The sequence below is a fragment of the Mobula birostris genome, chromosome 18 (genome assembly GCF_030028105.1).
Source record: "Mobula birostris isolate sMobBir1 chromosome 18, sMobBir1.hap1, whole genome shotgun sequence".
Lineage (NCBI taxonomy): Eukaryota > Metazoa > Chordata > Chondrichthyes > Myliobatiformes > Myliobatidae > Mobula > Mobula birostris.
The window spans coordinates 60,756,102-60,774,667 of record NC_092387.1 but is presented as its reverse complement, the minus strand read 5'-3'; the positions used below and the strand labels follow the sequence as shown (position 1 = coordinate 60,774,667).

Genomic DNA, 18,566 nt, shown 5'->3' with positions numbered 1-18,566 from the left:
GGGTATGAGACCTGCTGGCTACCCTCATCTGGTTTAGTCCACCTGTCGAAGCGGTGTATCGGTGTGGCCGCTGTTACACGCAGTTACTTGGAGCCACAGGTGAGAGCTGAGTGTTCAGTGGAAGCCAAAGGTGAGTGAGCTGCTCCAGAATGGACATGACAAAGTCCTTCACCAAAAGTGCTACCCTTCTCTGGACACTCCATACAAGACAGCGTATACCAAATGAATTCCCCGGTCAACAACTATTAGGAATTAATACACAATCTGATAGTCATGTAGTAGCACCGGTAGTGTTCTAATTTGCTCTGTATTTCATTTAAATACATAATTCATTAAATAGCATTTTTTTAAGACTTTTTAAACTATTTCCATGAAACTTTGGCTAATTGGGGCTGCTGCTTTATTGGGCCACAATGTACCGGTCCCGATGTGACCCAATTAACTGGAATACACTGTATTTGGTATTAACCAGTTAATGTCACTTAAAAACATCAGTCAATGAGATGCAAAAACTTCCCGTCTCTATAAGCAAAGACAAGAGTGAAATAAAGGAATGAGCTATTCTGATTTGCCTATACACTGATTTTGCAACAATGCGGCAAAACTATTCCACAGTTTTACACACTTTTTAAGAGAGCGGCATGTGCAGGGCCTTGTTAGGCAAAATGATAAATCAAAACTCTTTTTGTATGCAAGCAGCAGGTTTCTTCATTAATGCTGGTGCTTTGGTGCTGAAGCAATTTACTTTGTAAACTGTCACTTTTAGTAATAAAACTGATCCTGTTGGTCATATTGTCTTGCTGGTTTCCTTCAGTTGAACATTAGAGACTGTACACAAAACTCTTGCCTATTAATATGAGCACTGAGGATTGGATTAGTTGAATTTGGCATCATGGTCGATACAAACATGCTGAAAGATCTATTCATGGGCTGTACTTTTTGATGTTTCTATAGAACCTCTCAGAATGATCAACTTTGGCATATAGGCATGCTTATCTTTTTTTTACTTCCATCTCTGCTCATTTTCACTCAGCAATTTTTTTCACTAATGTCACACTACTGAACAGCTTTGTTGAAAAGGAGAGAAAACTAAACTTCTTCACAGATCTTTGTAATAGAGCTTCCACCTCCTGCCAGATGAAGAGGTTTATGAAGAAGTCTAGTTTGTTTTCCCTTGCTGAATTTCTCATCATCTACTTCAAAATCAGTCTAGCAACTATATTGATATCAGACAGCTCAGTAATGGAGCTACTGAGTGTATGCAAGGGTAGTGAAATACCTCATGCAGAGTACATCTTATGTCTTCAGTACTATTCAATATGGATGAGTACTGGTCCACCAACATGGAGGTAAACTGAATTTAGTAGTCAAGTGACAGAGTGAACGCCCTTAACATCAAGGAAGCCATTGACTGAGTGTGACATCAAATCCTAGTGAAATTCAAGTCACTGAGCATCAGGAGGGAAAATCTCTAGTGGCTCTGAACAGAGGGATTGTGATGGACAATTTGAGGCAATGGCTAAAAAACATTCTATTACTAGATCTGCTTTTAAATAAATGTTCCATTAAACAACTCTCCCAAATTACGCACATCTTCATTTATTTTTGAAGACGACTTGGCAAGGTCTGCACTGCAAATTTGTTCATATTGAATATGTGGCATAAATAGTTATGACAACTGAGATTAATCAAAACATTAAAATATGCTACCTGATTTTTAAATTTCTATTTCTTTAACCAGGCGCTCCTTTTTGCAATTGTGACTTGCAACCAGTAAAGACAGGTATCTTCTGGATCCTGACATTATTAATACCTCTCTATCAAATTTGGAAACTATTCACCATCACTTCCATGTAAATGTTTTGATTTCGCTGAAAACATTTCTTTGATAGTGATTTTAACATTTGAAATTACCCCTTTTGCAACAATACTGTAGGTACTTGAGAAACTAGGAACTATCTTTGATTAAAAAGCCTAAAAATATAGATGCTGGAAACCTGAAGTAACAGGAAACACTAGAGCTACTCAGGTTTAACAGCATTTGTATAGACTCTACAAAATATCTTTAAAAGGTGACCGGTTACTGACCTGAAATGTTACTAATTTTCCCTCTACACAATTGCTGAATAACCTGCTAGATTATGTTCAGCATTTTCTATTCCTTATTCAGCTAGCATTGATATTGCCCAACAAGCTAATTAACTTTGTAGCAATTCAAAACTGCCTCAAGCACAGAAATTGACATTCCCTGACTGTGAAGAGGCAGATAAAATACGAGAAGGATAGACACCAAAGTATCACACTGGTGTACCAGCATTGCATGATTATTATTTTACACTGTGGAGTCATATTATGCTGATGGAAATAAGCAAATCTGATTATAACTGCTGCTCTATACCTTCATGACGTACAGAATAAAAGAATCAGGAGTTTGGCTTAATTTTAAACCAGACTGAAGCAGCAAATATTTGAAAAACCTAAAAATCTAGTTGAAACTTCAAGGAGCATATTATTGTCTTGCCTTTGGGTTGCAATTTTATGCAGGCAAATACTGAGCAAGGTAAATACAAAAAATGTTAATTTGTCCATTTAAAGTTCGAAGTAAATGTTATCAAAAGTCCTTATAATTCGCTATATACTACACTGAGATTCTTGCTCTTCCAGGCATTCACAGTAGAACAAAGTAGTACAAGAGAATCAATGAAAAACTACACACAAAGACTAACAAACAAGCAATGTGGCAGAAGACAAAGTGTGCAAATACAATAAATAGATACATGGATAGATAAATAATGCCGTGAGCACAAACTGTAGAGTCCATGAAAGTGAGTCCATTGGTTGTGGAATCCGTCAGCGATGAGGTGAGTGAAGTTATCCGCACTGGTTCAGGAGGCTAATGGTTGAAGAGTAATGACTGTTCCTAAACCTAGTAGTGTGGGATCTGAGGCCCCGCTACCTCCTTCTCAATGGTAGCAACAAGAAAAGGGCATAGCCTGGATGGTGAGGGTCCTTGATGATGGATTCTTATTTATTGATGACAGGAAACCCAATAGCATGAATGGCAGCGATGCTTCACTATCAGATGAACTCAACACCTTCTATACCCGCTTGGAAAGGGAGAACACAACTACAGCTGTGAACATCCCTGCTGCACCTGATGACCCTGTGATAGGTAAAACTGGGGGGTGTGGCAGGTGGTGGGAGTAGTGAAATAAAGAGCTGGGAAGCTGATGAAAGAGATAAAGGACTGGAGAAGGGGGAATCTAATAGGAGAGGGCAGAAGGCCATGGAAGAAGGAAAAGGGGGAGGAGCACCAGAGGAAGGTGATGGGTAGGCAATGTGATAAGGTGAGAGGGGGAAAAAGAAACAGGGAATGATGAAGGGGGAGGGGCATTACCAGAAGTTTGAGAAATCAATGTTCATACCATCAGGTTGGAGGCTACCCAGACAGAGTAAAAGGTGATGCTCTTCCAAACTGAGAATGGCCTCATCGCGACATCTCGGAATGGGAATGGGACGTGGAATTAAATTGGGTGGCCACTGGGAGATCCCGTTTTTTCCAGCAAACGAAGCATAGATGCTCGCCGAAGTGGTCTCCCAATCTACATCAGGTCTCACCAATATACAGGAGGCCACATCGGGAGCACTGAATACAGTAGATGAACCCAACAGGCTCACAGGTAAAATGTCTCCTCACCCGAAAGGACTGTTTGGGGCCCTGAATGGTAGTGCGGGAGGAGGTGTAGGAACAGTTGTAGAACTTGCTCCATTTGCAGGATAGGTGCCAGGAGGGAGATCAGTGGGGAGGGACAAATGGACAAGGAAGTCGTGTAGGGAGCGATCCCTGCGGAAAGCAGAAAGTGGGGGGAAGGGAAAGATGTGCTTGGTGATGGGATCCTGTTGGAGGTGGCGGAAGTAATGGAGAATTATGTACTGGACTTGGGGGCTGATGGAATGGTAGGTGAGGACAAGAGAAACCCTATCCCTGGTGGGATGGCAGGAGGATGGAGTGAGGGCAGACATGCATGAAATGGAAGAGATGTGGTTGAGGACAGCGTTGTTGGTGGAGGAAGGGAAGCCCCTTTCTTTGAAGAAGGAGGCCATCTCCTCCATTCTGGAATGAAAAGCCTCATCCTGAGAGCAGATGCAGCAGAGACAGAGGAATTGAGAAAAGGTAATGACATTTTTACAAGGAACAGGGAGGGAAGAGGTATAATCCAGGTAACTGTGAGTCAGAGGTTTTATAATAGACATCAGTGGTGAGCTGTCTCCAGAGACAGAGACAAACAGATCGAGAAAGGGGAGAGAGGTGCCAGAAATGGACCAAGTAAATTTGAGGGCAGGGTGGAAGTTGAAGGCAAGTTGATGAAGTTGACGAACTTGGCATGGGTGCAGAAGGCAGGATCAATGCAGTCATCGATGTAGCACAAGGAAAGTGGTGGAGTGACACTAGTATAGGCTTGGAACATAGACTGGTCCAAGTAGCTGACAAAAAGACAGGTGTAGCTGGGACCTATGTGGGTACTCATGGCTATACCTTTTGTTTGAAGGAATTGGCAAGAGCAAAAGGAGAAATTATTGAGAGTGAGAACAAGTTCTGCTGGACGGAGGAGAGCGATGATGGAGGAGAACTGGTTGGGTCTGGTCATTTTCTATCTCCCACTGTAATTTGTAGCCCATATATATCCTAGCTACTGGTCGGAGGTCTGTATATAACTCCCAGCAGGGTCTTTTTGCCCTTGCAATTTCTTGACTCTACTCGCAAGAACTCTATATCCTCCAATCCTATATCCCCTTTTTATAAGGAGTTGAGTTCATTTTTTTTAACCAACAGAGCCACACCACCCCCTCTGCCTAATCTGCCTGCTTTTTTTTGATACAATGGGTGTTAAACTCCAGATTATAATCTTCTTTCAGCCATGACACAGCTACAGTGTCATACCTGCCAATCTCTAACTGTGCTACAGGATCATCTACCTTATTCCGTGCACTGTATGCATTCAAATGCAACACCTTCAGTTCTATATTTGTAACCCTTTTCGATTTTATCCCTGTTACCAATACAACTCATCCTACTGACTGCATTTGCCTGTCCTTCCTGACAGTCTCACTATGCACTGCCTTTGCTTTTATACCAACTGTCCTATTCCTTCAGCCCTATCACTCAAGTTCCCAACCCCTGCCTAATTAGTTTAAACTCTCCCCAACAGTTCTAGCAACCATGCTGCAAGGATATTGGTCCCCCTCAGGTTCAGGTGTAACCCTTCCCTTTTGTACAAGTCATACCTTCCCCAGTAGAGATCCCAATGATCCAGAAATCTGAAACCCAAAGTAGGACATACAGTGAATAGTAGAGCACTGATGAGTATTGTGGAACAGAAAGACCTGGAACTACAAATGCACAGTTCACTGAAAGTAGCTGTACAAGTAGACATGATGGCGAAGAAGGTGTTTAGCATGTTGCCTTCATCAGTCAGGGCATCAAGTTTAGGATTACAGACACTATGCTGCAGTTATACAAGTCACCGTTGAGCCTGAACTTTGAGTATTGTGTGCAGTTTTGGTCACCCTTTTATAGAAAAGACTTTGTCAAGCAGGAGAGTGTGCAGAATAGAGTTCTGCCTGGACTAGAGGGCCTGAGATATAGGGAGAATTTGACCATGCTGGATCCCCTGGAATGCAGGAGAATAAGGGGTGACTTCAGTGAAGTTTATAAAATTATGAGGGGTATGGATAAGTTGGACGGTTTTGGCTTTTTCTCCAGAAGCCAAAGCTAGAAGGCACAGATATGAGGGGAGAGATTTAAAATGAACTGAAAAGCGACTTCTTTACACAGAAGGTAGTGAGTACCTGGAATGAACTGCCAGAGGAAATAGTCGGCAGGTACTGTTGGAACACTTAAGGGGCACTTAGGTAGGTATATGGACCTGAGAGACTTGAAAGGTTATGGGCTGAATACAGGCAGCTGGGGCTAGCAGGGAGGATGCTGTGGTCAGCATGCCTGTTGGGCCAAAAGGCCTGTTTCTATGCAGTGTGACTCTATGACTATGACTCTTAAGATGCCCAGCTCCTCAACACTAACTTTTGTCTATGTAATTTGAAACCATCAAGCAACATTTTTATTGTTTTTCTATCTTTTACTGAAAAAGCAAGATAGTGCAAAAGTAGGATGTGATGAAAAGCTACTCGAGGCTGCAAGACAGCTCATTGGATGTTTTCATTCTCCAAGTTAGATGTTTAATAACGAAGATTTAACCACAAGAAAGAAGACATCTGTGCAACGTCCAGTTTTGTGTAGATATTAGACATCTGTGATGCTATTCTTATTTGTTCTCATTCATTACAAGATATAACTGAGAATGCAATTATTTCTAGGCAAAAAGTAAGTGAACATTTATCAGAAAGTATGAGCCATTTTGAATGTTCAAAAGGAATATCGTTTTTCTTTAGAAACAACAATTATTTGACAACCTAAGTTGTTACCATTCTTTATATGAGATATTTTCTGCATGTACATACTTCAGTTGCTAGGAAACTTGACTACTATTGCTAGTATGTGAAACACCTACATGGTCCAAACTCTTCTTTTGCATGATAATGACTACACAATTTATAATTTGAGGTGCCATTATTAGTGTAGCAGTTAGCATTACAGTTCGGTGTGTTGGAGTTCCAAGTTCAATACTGGCATCATCTGTAAAGAGTCTCTATATGTCCTCTCCATGGAATGTGTGATTTTCCCTTGGATGCTTCCACAGTCCATTTGGGTAGGTTTATTAGTCACTGTAAGCTGTCCCATGATTAGGTTAGGGTTAAATCAGGGTTATCATGGGTTGCTGTGCAACATGGGTTGAAGAGCCAGAAGCCCTATTCCGTGTTCATCTTCAAATAAAATAAAATAAAAAACAAATAAATGCCTGTGTTCAATCGACTTCAGAATATAGTCAGCAGGGATTTCAAATTCTGAGCAATCTCACCACATGACCTTAACTGCCAACCTAAAATAATTTTGTTACAGGAAACAAAGGAGGAAAACAAGAGAATCAAACATATATTAGAGCTAATCTAGTCTCAAAAGATCCACGTGCCTCACAAACAACAAATAATGTAGTTTAACTACATTCTTATAGAAAGCTAACAAACCTTGTGCTTTCAGCATATACACAATTTTTGCACTTAACAACCACAATGGTTATGTGAAAGAGTACTGCAAACTTTAAAATGTTTTGATGGTAAAAGATGACATGAAAGCATTTTTCTTGAGACTTGCAGAACCTAAATCTTTTGGTATCATTTAACAAGGTTTTCTTCAGTTACAGCAACATGCATTGCACACCACATGTGAAATAGATCATTCAGTCATTGAATGGCTGGATTCATACTGGCGCCTCTCATCCTGCTAACTTTTAGAAAAGCATCAAAGAACACCTGTTGACAATTGAAATGCTTCACTAATTTCAGTCTAGTAGTGGTATAAAAATAATATGGTTACTTAACTCCTTGGCAACTACATTCCTTGCATGCAATATCAACACGTATCCTTATTTTTTGAAGTGATTGTTTTCCATGTCATCAATTGTTATCTCTTCATGGGATGGTTTTTTCAAGAACAACAATCACCTTACGAGGTCAATCTTTAGCAGGCCAGAGATGTAATGGCATCCGTACCGGATTTCAAGGCGAATGGCTCCGGGTTCGAATTCAGCTCCTTGCACACTTTCCATCTGTGCTGGGTTGAGCATCCAGCTAGCACCTTGGCCTCATAAAGAACAGACAAATGCTAAAGAAACACCAAGGCTTCCACTCGATGTGCCACAAGGAACAGAGAGGAACAACACAATAAGGTTAATCTCACAGTTTTACTTCGGCTACCATTTTTCATCAATTCAGTAGATTTCTTTACCTCTCTGCTTAGCAACCACAGCTGGAAAAATCCCTGCCTCACCATCTCTCCCAAATATTCCACTGTCAGTCAGTTCATGGCGAACCTCAATTTCTTCCAACTAAGTATTCAAAAGGACCAAATAAAACCTTTTGCATCCCTGCCAGATTTTATTTTGAACATTTTGCCACTTGATAAATGCATTTTGGTCTGGTTACTGGGGCACCACTAACCAATGGAGAAGCCATGAAGTAGGCCATAATTATACACCCAGTTTGGTGGGCAAGGAGCACAGTAAACTGCTTGTAATATAGATAAAACAGCATGCCAACATATTCAGAGTTAAAGTTTAGAAAATTTGCACATATTTATTGCTTATATACTTCAATTGAAAAGTATAAATTAGATTACATACTAAATCCACGGCATAAAATATATAAACACGAGGAAATCTGCAGATGCTGGAAATTCAAGCAACACACATCAAAGTTGCTGGAGAACACAGCAGGGCAGGCAGCATCTCGAGGAAGAGGTACAGTCGACGTTTTGGGCCGAGACCCTTGGTCAGGACTAACTGAAAGAAGAGATAGTAAGAGATTTGAAAGTGGGAGGGGGAGGGGGAGATCCAAAATGATAGGAGAAGATCAGAGGGGGAGGGATAGAGCCAAGAGCTAGACAGTTGATTGGCAAAAGGGATATGAGAGGATCATGGGAAAGAAGGCCCAGGGAGAAAGAAAAGGGGGAGGGGGGGAAACCCAGAGGATGGGCAAGGGGTATGGTAAGAGGGACAGAGGGAGAAAAAGGGGAGAAAGAAAAAGAATGTGTGTATATAAATAACGGATGAGGTATGAGGGGGAGGTGGGGCATCAGCAGATGTTTGAGAAGTCAATGTTCATGCGATCAGGTTGGAGGCTACCCAGACGGAATATAAGGTGTTGTTCCTCCAAACTGAGTGTGGCTTCATCTTTACCGTACAGGAGGCCGTGGATAGACATATCAGAATGGGAATGGGACGTGGAATTAAAATGTGTGGCCACTGGGAGATCCTGTTTTCTATGGCGGACAGAGCATAGGTGTTCAGCGAAACAATCTCCCAGTCTGCGTCGGGTCTCGCCAATATATCGAAGGCCACATTGGGAGCACCGGACGCAGTCACCCCAGCCGACTCACAGGTGAAGTGTCGCCTCATCTGGAAGGACTTTCTGGGGCCCTGAATGGTGGTAAGGGAGGAAGTGTAAGGGCATGTGTAGCACTTGTTCCGCTTACAAGGATAAGTGCCAGGAGGGAGATCGGTGGGGAGGGATGGGGGGGGACGAATGGACAAGGGAGTTGCGTAGGGAGCGATCCCTGCGGAAAGCAGTGGGGGGGGGGGGAGGGAGGGAAAGATGGGCTTAGTGGTGGGATCTGCCTCCTGTCCCATGATCCTCTCATATCCCTTTTGCAAATCAACTGTCCAGCTCTTGGCTCTATCCCTCCCCCTCCTGTCTTCTTCTATCATTTTGGATCTCCCCCTCCCCCTTTCAAATCTCTTACTAGCTCTTCTTTCAGTTAGTCCTGACGAAGGGTCTCGGCCTGAAACGTCGACTGTACCTCTTCCTAGAGATGCTGCCTGACCTGCTGCATTCACCAGCAACTTTGATGTGTGTTGCATAAAATATACACTTTAGAAAAGAAAGAAAATACAAATTTAAAGGACTTTGCAGCCCAAAGGATTATGCAAGTTTTTGTTACCGTTTCTTTCCACATGGGTTTCATTTCCCACCAAACTGGGTGTATAATTATGGCCTAATTCATGGCTTCTCCATTGGTCAGTGGTGTCTTAGTAACCAAACCAAACACATTAGTATCACTCCTACTCATATCATTGCATCCAAGATCTTTCAATGTTCATCTTTGCAGCAAAAAAATCTGAAATGCATTAAATAAACATGATTGGACAAGGGCCTGTGGCATTGAATTCCACATACAGCCTGACTTCTGTAGATGTGCAGCATCTACTTACATTCTTAATTTGCCACTCATCATCTAACCTTACGTCATTTTGAAGACATCTACTCAAATACCCATTAATAGTCACAGTAAAATCAGAACTAATTTCATCCTTTATTCTTAGCACCCATTTAAGATTTGGTTACCTATTCTACATAGAGTAAAACTCTGACAATATGACACCCTCAGAATTCTGGTCTTGCTGGACTGGCAGATCTTCCAGGTCACTGATTAGTACACTAACGCAGACTTAATTCACTATTTTCTTTAAAGATGTTACACACGATAGAATTTTCCAGTTAACAAGTATACTTAGAGATCACAGAGAACAGGCATCAAGTGCATTTTCAGCAAGCACAGGAAATGGGGCCGTGTGCATTGAGATCTGTGGCAAACAGATCCAATGAATTTATAGGAAAAGAGAACTAGGTGAGCCTGATGCCAAACCATCAGGATTTCTGAACAACAGATTAACAGGGTGAATATGTATAAAACCAACAGTGGGAAAAATAGTCCACTGGAAGATAATATTCAATAACGACAAAAATTATTTTTGAATCTTATATGAGACAGAATATTGGCTTAACATTAAAAAGAGCAAGTCAAAATGACATCAATTGATATTGGAGAATTAGTCAGTTCCAGATAAAAGGAAAGCAGAAATATCTTTAGGGAAAATCAACAAACTCTGTAATACCCATTCTAATTTAACTAGTCATTTCTTTCAACTTTTTTTGCATAATACAAAATGAAATATCAGGGGACTTGCAGCGCATCTCACTGAAAAAGAAAGAATTTTTAAAGGTAAGGATTTAACCCATCTGACACAGCAGATTTTTTGCCAATATAGTTAAACTCATTTGTAAATGTTAACTCACGCTTTGATCTTCTCTGCATGTGAGGAAGTTCACAACACAGAATCAGGATGTTTAAAGATCAGCTGGCATCAAACATACTTCAAGCTATGTATGAAATTCATCACATTCTTTGACGGAATCTCCAATCTGGCATTAAATCAAGCGGACGTAGTTGATTGCAGTTAACAAGAACTGTAATTACAGTATTACTAAGTAAATACAGTATTATGGCTTTGCTAAGTCTAGAAAAGCAGTACAATGCCATTTATACCAAATTTAAACAAAGGAAGATTAGACAAATAGGTCCTGTGGTTGAGGCTTTCAAGCAAGTCAATTACAATATTTATTTGCAGAAGCTGCCATCCTTTTTGAAGTGCCATCCCTTGCGCATCCATTTCCCTCAATATCATTCAAGAAATGTGTTTTACTGTCTAATGATATAATCTGCATAAAGGAGAAGCCATTTGACTGAATTCAGAAGTTAACAGAAGTTCATAGCATATTTATGATATAAATATCAAGAATTAACTCAGCGCAGAACACAAATCATTTGTCTATGGATTGTCAGAACTAAATCCTATTAAAAATGATTTGTGAAACCAACACTAAGGCTTTTGCCCAACCACTTTGCTGAGGGAAAAGTAATAAATTCTCAATATCTCTCTGAGAGAGCTGTTCAGATTCAGAATTACGTTTAATATCACTGACATATGTCATGAACTCTGTTGTTATGCACCAACTATACATTGCAATACATAACAATAAAACATTATTGTAAATTGAAGTGTGTGTGTGTGTGTGTGTGTGTGTGTGTTCGAGATGAATTGTGAGCGACGTTCAGAAGGTGGTGTGTGCTTTCATGTTGACCAAGGGCCCAGCGCATGAATAACAGAGAAGTTCAAGATGAGCTCCAACTTGTGCACATTTGACTGTTTAATTAGAATGGGCCCTTTTCTCTTTGTCATTCTTTGCTAACCCTTTAGTTAAGATTCAGAGATATAATTCCTTTAATCGTATACAGTGTACTGTTTCTTATTTCGTGGCATTAATTTGTAACAGGGAAGCGAATTGCACAGCATCCACACAAACAGAGGGTTTTGGGGGGGGGGGGCTGCTGGAGGTTGTTTTCCCTAGACTTACACAGTTGAGGAAACCAGAATGTTTCATAAAGGAGTCGTGCAAAAAGCGAAAAGTAGTGAGGTAGTGTTCGTGGGTTTGATGTTCATTCAGAAATCTGATGGCAGAAGGGAAGAAGTTATTTCTGTATCGGGCTCCTGTATCTCCTCCTTGATGGTAGCAATGAGAACAGGGCATGTCCTGGGTGATGGGCTCCTTAATGATGGATGGTCTGGATTGCTGAGGAGGCAGTATCCATGATGGAGCTGACTGAGTTCATAACTTTCTGCATCTTATTTCAATCCTGTGCAGTTCCGCTATCCCATACCAGATAGTGATGCAGCCAGTTAGAATGATCTTCACGGTACAAATTTGCAAGTGTCTTTGGTGACATACCAAATCTCTTCAAACTTCTAATGAAATAGACATTATTGTGCCTTCTTTGTAACTGTATCAATATGTTGGGCCCAGGATATATTCGCAGAGATGCTGATACCCAAGAACTTGAAATTGCTCACTCTTTCCACTTCTGATCCCATTATGAGGATAGGTGTGTGTTTCCTCGTCTTACACTTTCTGAAGCTCACAATCAAAGCTGAGCAGTAGTCAATATACAGCAGGTTGATGCAAGTACGAGTATTGATCACATGATCCAAGGCCGGGTGAAGAGCCAATGAGATCACGTCCCTGTAGACCTACTGTGGAAATAGGTAAATTGCAGCAGGCCCAGGTCTCTACAAAGGTAGGAGTTGATTCCAGCCATAACCAACTTCTCAAAGCACTTCATTGTAGATATGAGCAGCTCACCCTGCTCCTCCTGTGCACTGGTTTGATTGTTGCCTTTTTGAATTTCTGAAAGATTGAAAATGTCTTTATACACACCCACCAGTTGGTTGGCACAGGTTTTCAGGGAACAGGGAACAGGGATTAAGTGCATTTTCAGCAAGTACAGGAAATGGGCCCGTGTGCATTTAGGTCTGTGGCAAACAGATCCAATGAATTTATAGGAAAAGAGATTTAACAGTGCAAAACAAACATGTCTAATATATACTGCACCCAAAATAAAATCACATAAGGTTAGTATCCTCCCCACCCTCCCACTTCGCAACTCCAAGCTAACCATTTTGATGTAAAGTTAATGAGCTTTTGTCACCACAGAGCTGTAAATATAACAAAAAGTATATTGCCTACTACCTAAACTGTAATATATTTCACATGAAAAAAACCATAAAACCAGGAAAAAAAAGCTGAAAGTAAGGGAATAAAATAGAAAAAAAGGAGGATAAACCTTTAATCTAAAGAGGAAAGTAATATTTCAATACAATAAGTATTGTAGGAAAGTTAAATGAGCAAGGGGTGTGGATCAACACTTTGGAATTATGATACTGTGGCCATTAGTGAGACTTGGTTGCAGGAGGGCCAGGATTAGCAGATCAATATTTCAGGGTTCCATTGTTTTAGACATGACAAAGCGAGAGGAATTAAAGGTGGAAGAGTGGCAGCACTAATCAGGGAAAATGTCATGGCAGTGTACAGTCGGGACAGACTGTAGAACATGTCTAGTGAGGCTTTATGCGTGCAACTGAGGAATAAGAAAGGTATGACAATTTTTTAAAAATTTTATTTTTATTTGGATAAGGTATTCACAAGTGATACACAAACTTTTTTTTTACATATATAACCTTTTCCATTTTTTATGTGAGTAAAGCTATATTAATTTGTACATTCACAAGTGCACATTGAGATAATACTGTATAGAAAATAATTAGGCACTCAAATAGATGTTTATGTGTAATTGTAATTCCACTCTATTAAACTAAATAATGATAATAGTTGTTATAAAAAATATTAATAACAGTGGTTGAATACTAATTTCCAAGTATCTCTTCTGGTCCATTTCCTTCTGGTCCAAAATTTCCCCAGATCTTTTCTTTACTTGTGTTAATTCCACATTTTCCAAAAAAACAGTAAACATTCGAGCCAAGGGTGCTTACATTAACAGTATTACTATGTTGGTGAGACAAACAGTATAAACCATTAGGAGAGTCATCTAAAGTCTGCTCGCTCTGGGGTTATAAATTCAATCTATTTATTCCAAATTTGATAAAACTTTTCCTTTTGAATTCTCAGAGAGTAGGTCATCTTTTCCATTTTAAATATTTCCAAAACAATTTCATGCCAATCTTTTAATGTAGGTGATGTTGGATTTAACCACTTTCTGGTGATTGATTTTTTACTTGCCGCTAAAAGGGCCTCCATCAGCTTTATATCTTTCTTCTGTTCCAAAAACAATACATGCCCCAAGTGGAGAGTCTCAAAGTTCAGAGGTATCTGAGTCTTAAATACCTTAACTAATGTTCTGTGAATACCTTCCCAATATAAACTTAATTTAGGGCAATCCCAAAAAAATATGGAACTGATTTGCCTCCTTGGAGCCACATCTTCTCCAACACGACACAACACGTTTGTGTCTTTATATTTTTCCTGGTATGAGGTCTTGAAGTTCTCTCCAAATCAATGAGTTAGTCAAAGACCACTGGAAGCTGCATATTTTCCCCCAAGCCTCCTCTGAAAGTACCAACCTCGCTTCTTTCTCCCACTTCTCTTTAATATACAACGTGTTTTCATTTTTGGCATGAGAGAGGGCATTATATAATCAAGAAATTGATTTACTTGGTATTGAACTGTAAGCGGAATTCAGAATCTTGAAAAATTCTAATTCTGCTGTTGATAAGTCTGTATACAGTATCTACAACTCTGGTTAACATGATGTCCTACTTGAAGGTACCTAAAAAGTCATTGTGTTCCAGGCCATGTTTGTAGGTATGACAATGTTAATGGGGCTATGTTATAGACCATTCAACAGTCCATGGAATTTTGTAGAGAGATTGTAGACTGTTGCAAGAAACTTCAGGCTGTTATAATAGATAGCTTGAACTTTCCACATATTGACTGGGACTCCCACACTGTAAAAGGACTAGATGGGATAGTTTGTCAAATGTGTTCAGAAAAGTTTTCCTCAATCAGTACATAAAAGTCCTGATGAGAGAATGCACGATTCTTGATCTCCTATTTGAAAATCTCCTATTAGGCAAGTGACAAAATTTTCTGCAGGGAAACACTTTGCATGTAGTGATTATAATGCCATTAGTTGCAAAGTAAATATGGAAAAAGATAGGTCTGATCTGTGGGTTGAGATTCTAAATTGGAGAAATGCCAATTTTGATGGTATCAGAAAGGATCTAGCAAGTGTGGATTGGGACAGATTGTTTTCTGGCAAGGGTGTATTTAGTGGGAGGCCTTCAAAAGTGAAATTTTGAGAGTACAAACCTTGTATTGTGCTTCTCAAAATAGAAGGCAAGGATAACAGGTTGAGGAACCCTGGTTTTCAAGCGACATTGAGGCCCTGGTTAAGAAAAAAAAGGTCAATAACAGGTACAGGCAGGTGGGAACAAATGAGGTACTTATGGAGTATAAGAAAACTAAGAGAATGCAAAAGAAAGAAATCAGGAAGGCTAAAAGAAGGCATGAGATTGCCCTAGCAGATGAGGTGAAGGAGAATCCTGAGGAATTCTACTGATATGTTACGAGCAAAAGGATTGCAAGGGACAAAATTGGTCCTCTGGAAGATTACCATGCATGAAGCCAAGAGACGGGGCAGATCTTAAATGCAATTTTTACATCTGTATTTACTTGGAAGATGGGCACAAGGTCTACAAAACTGACGCAAAGCAGCAGTGAGGACATGGATCCCCTAAAGATTACAGTGGAGGAGGTGTCTGCTGTCTTGAGGCAAATTAGAGTGGATAAATCCTCAGGGCCTAACAAGGTGTTCCTTTGGACCCTATGGAACGTAAGTGCAGAAAGTGCAGAGGCCTTAGCAGAGATATTTAAATTATTCTTAGAGACAGTTGAGGTATCGGAGGATTGAAAGATAGTTAATGTTGTTCCGCTGTTTAAGAAAGGGTCTAAAAATAAACCAAGAAATTATAGGCCAGCAAGCCTGACATCAGTAGTGGGAAAGATATTGGAAGGTATTCTAAGGGACCGGATATATGAATAGTTGGATAGACGGGGACTGATTAGAGACAGTCAGCATGGCTTTGTGCATGGTAGATCATGTCTAACCAATCTTATGGAGCTTTTTGAGGAAGTTACCAGGAATGTTGATGAAGCAAGGCAGTGGATGTTGTCTACATGGGCTTTGGCAAGGCATTTGACAAGGTCCCACATGGGAGGTTGGTCAGGAAGGTTCAGCTGCATGACATTCAGGATGAGGCAGTCAACTGAATTACACATTAGCTTTGTGGGAGAAGCCAGAGAATAGTAATAGATGGTTGCCTCTCTGACTGGAGGCCTGTGACTGGTGGAGTGCCTCAGGAATTGGTCTGTGTCCATTGTTGTATGTCATCTATATCAATGATCTGGATGATAATGTGGTTAACTGGATCAGCAAATTTGTGGATGAGACTAAGATTGGGAGCATAGTGGAGTGAGGAAGACCAACAGAGCTTGCAGTGGAATCTGGACCAGCTGGAAAAATGGGCCGAAAAATGGCAAACAGAATTTAATGCAGACAAATGCGAGGTGTTGCACTTCAGTAGGACCAACCAGGGTAGGTCTTAGGGAAATGTTATTTTGAAGTTGTACAAGACACTGGTGAGGCCTAATTTGAAGTATAGGGTACGGTCTTGGTTGAAAGAATGCAGAGAATATTTACGAGGATGTGGCCAGCACCGAAGACCCAAGTTAGAAGGAAAGATTGAATAGGTTAGGACTTTAGTCCTTGGAATGTAGAAAACTGAGGGTAGATTTCATAAAGGTATACAAAATTATGAGGGGTTTAGATAGGCTAAATGCAAGCAGGCTTTTTCCACTGAGATTGGGAGGGTCTACAACTAGAGGTCAAGGGTTAAGGGTGAATGGTGAAATGTTTAAGGGGAATATGAGGGGAAACTTCTTCACTCAGAAGTCTTGAGAGTGTGGAATGAGCTGCCAGCGCAAGTGGTGCTCGATTTCAATGTTTAGGTTTGGATAGGTACATGGATGAGAAGAGTATGGAGGGCTATGGTTTGGCACGGTCTAGATGGGTGGAAGGGCCTGTTTCTGTGTTTTACTTTTCTATGACTCTCTGACTTTTAGCCTTGTGCATTCACATCCAACTCATTTATATAAATAATGGGCTGGCTCCTGTGGGCACACCACTAGTCATCAGCCTCCATTCCAAGAAAGAATCTTCAATCACCACCCTCTGCTTCCTACCTTTGAGTCAATTTTGAATCCATGTAACTAGTTCTGTCTGGATTTCATGCAGAATAACCTGCCAGAGCAACCTATAAGTCTAAATAGACAACATCTACTGCTCTATCCTCATTTTGGTTACCTCTTCAAAAAGCTTTAAAATTTTCCTCAAGCACAACTTTCCACAAACAAAACCAATCTGACTCTGTCTTTCCAAATGCTGGTAGATCTTCTCTCTCATTCCATCTAGTAACTTCCCCAGTATGCAACAGAATTTTTCACTTCCACTCTCCATTTTCCTTTTATAGTGCATAACTGATTTTTGATCCAATGTGCTCCAGCCCCTTTTATTCCATGACTTGTGGGCAGATTGCTAGAACTGCTGGGGAAGGCTTAAGCTAATTCAGCAAGGGAATGAGAAACTAAGTGACAGGGCAGTTGATATATAAGCAGAGGCAGTGTGTTGTGAGACTGTCAGGAAAGACCTGCATATGGTAGGGCAAAATTGCAGTCAGTGGGATGACTGGGATGTAACAGGGGACGCAATCCAAAAGAGTGACAAATACAGGACTGAAGGTATTATATGTAAATGCACAGTATACGGAATAAAGTAAATAATCTTGTAGTGCAGTTGGAGATTAGCAGGTCTGACATCATGGGCACCACTGAGTCTTGGCTGAAAGAAGATTATGGTCAGGAGCTTAACATCCAAGGATACACATTGTATCAAAAGATCAGGCAGAGGGGATGGCGTGGCTATGTTGGTAAAAAATGAAATCAAGTCATTCGAAAGAGGTGACATAGGATCAGAAGGTGTAGAATCGTTCTGGGTAAAGTTAAGGAATTGCTAGGATAAAAAGATGAGAGTTACATACAGGCCTCCAAACACTAGCCAGGATGTGGGCTGCAATTTATAATGGGAGACAGAAAAGATATGTCAAAAGGGCATGTTACAATAGTCATGGGGGATTTCAATATGCAGATAGATTGAGTAAATCTGATTGGTGTTGATTTTCAATCCCAAGAGAGAAAATTTACAGAATGCCTACGAGGTTGCATTTTAGAGCAGCTTGTGGTTGAGCCCACTAAGAGATCAGCTGTTCTGGATTAGGTGTTGTGTAATCATTCAGACTTGATTAGGGAGCTTAAGGTAGAGGAACCCTTAGGAGACAATGGTCATAATATGATACAATTCATCCTACAATTGGCGGGGGAGAAGCTAAAGTCAAGTGCACCAGTATTACAGTGGAGTTAAGGGAATTACAGAGGCATGAGCGAGGAGCGGGATAAAAATTAATTGTAAAAGAACAATGGCAGGGATGACACCAGAGCAGCAATGGCTGTAGTTTCTGGGAGCAACTCAGAAGGCACAGGATATATACAGTAAATCCCAAAGAGGAAGAAGTATTCTAAAGGCAGGATGGCACAACCGTGGCTGACAAGAGAAGTCAAAGCCAACACAAAACCAAAAGAGAGGATAC

At 40.5% G+C, this 18,566-nt stretch overlaps 1 protein-coding gene across 6 annotated transcripts in view; it reads right to left on the bottom strand.

The window, feature by feature from the left end:
* Nucleotides 1–18,566, bottom strand: part of peak1 (pseudopodium-enriched atypical kinase 1) — a 250,855-nt gene that overhangs the window by 86,545 nt on the left and 145,744 nt on the right. Inside the window, exon 4 of one of the 6 annotated variants that reach the window (XM_072282796.1) lies at nt 10,750–10,920. The exons of the other annotated variants lie outside the window; for them this stretch is intronic. The gene's annotated coding sequence lies outside the window, so the exon portion shown is untranslated. The remainder of the gene's footprint in view (nt 1–10,749; nt 10,921–18,566) is intronic. 6 annotated transcript variants of the gene reach the window in all.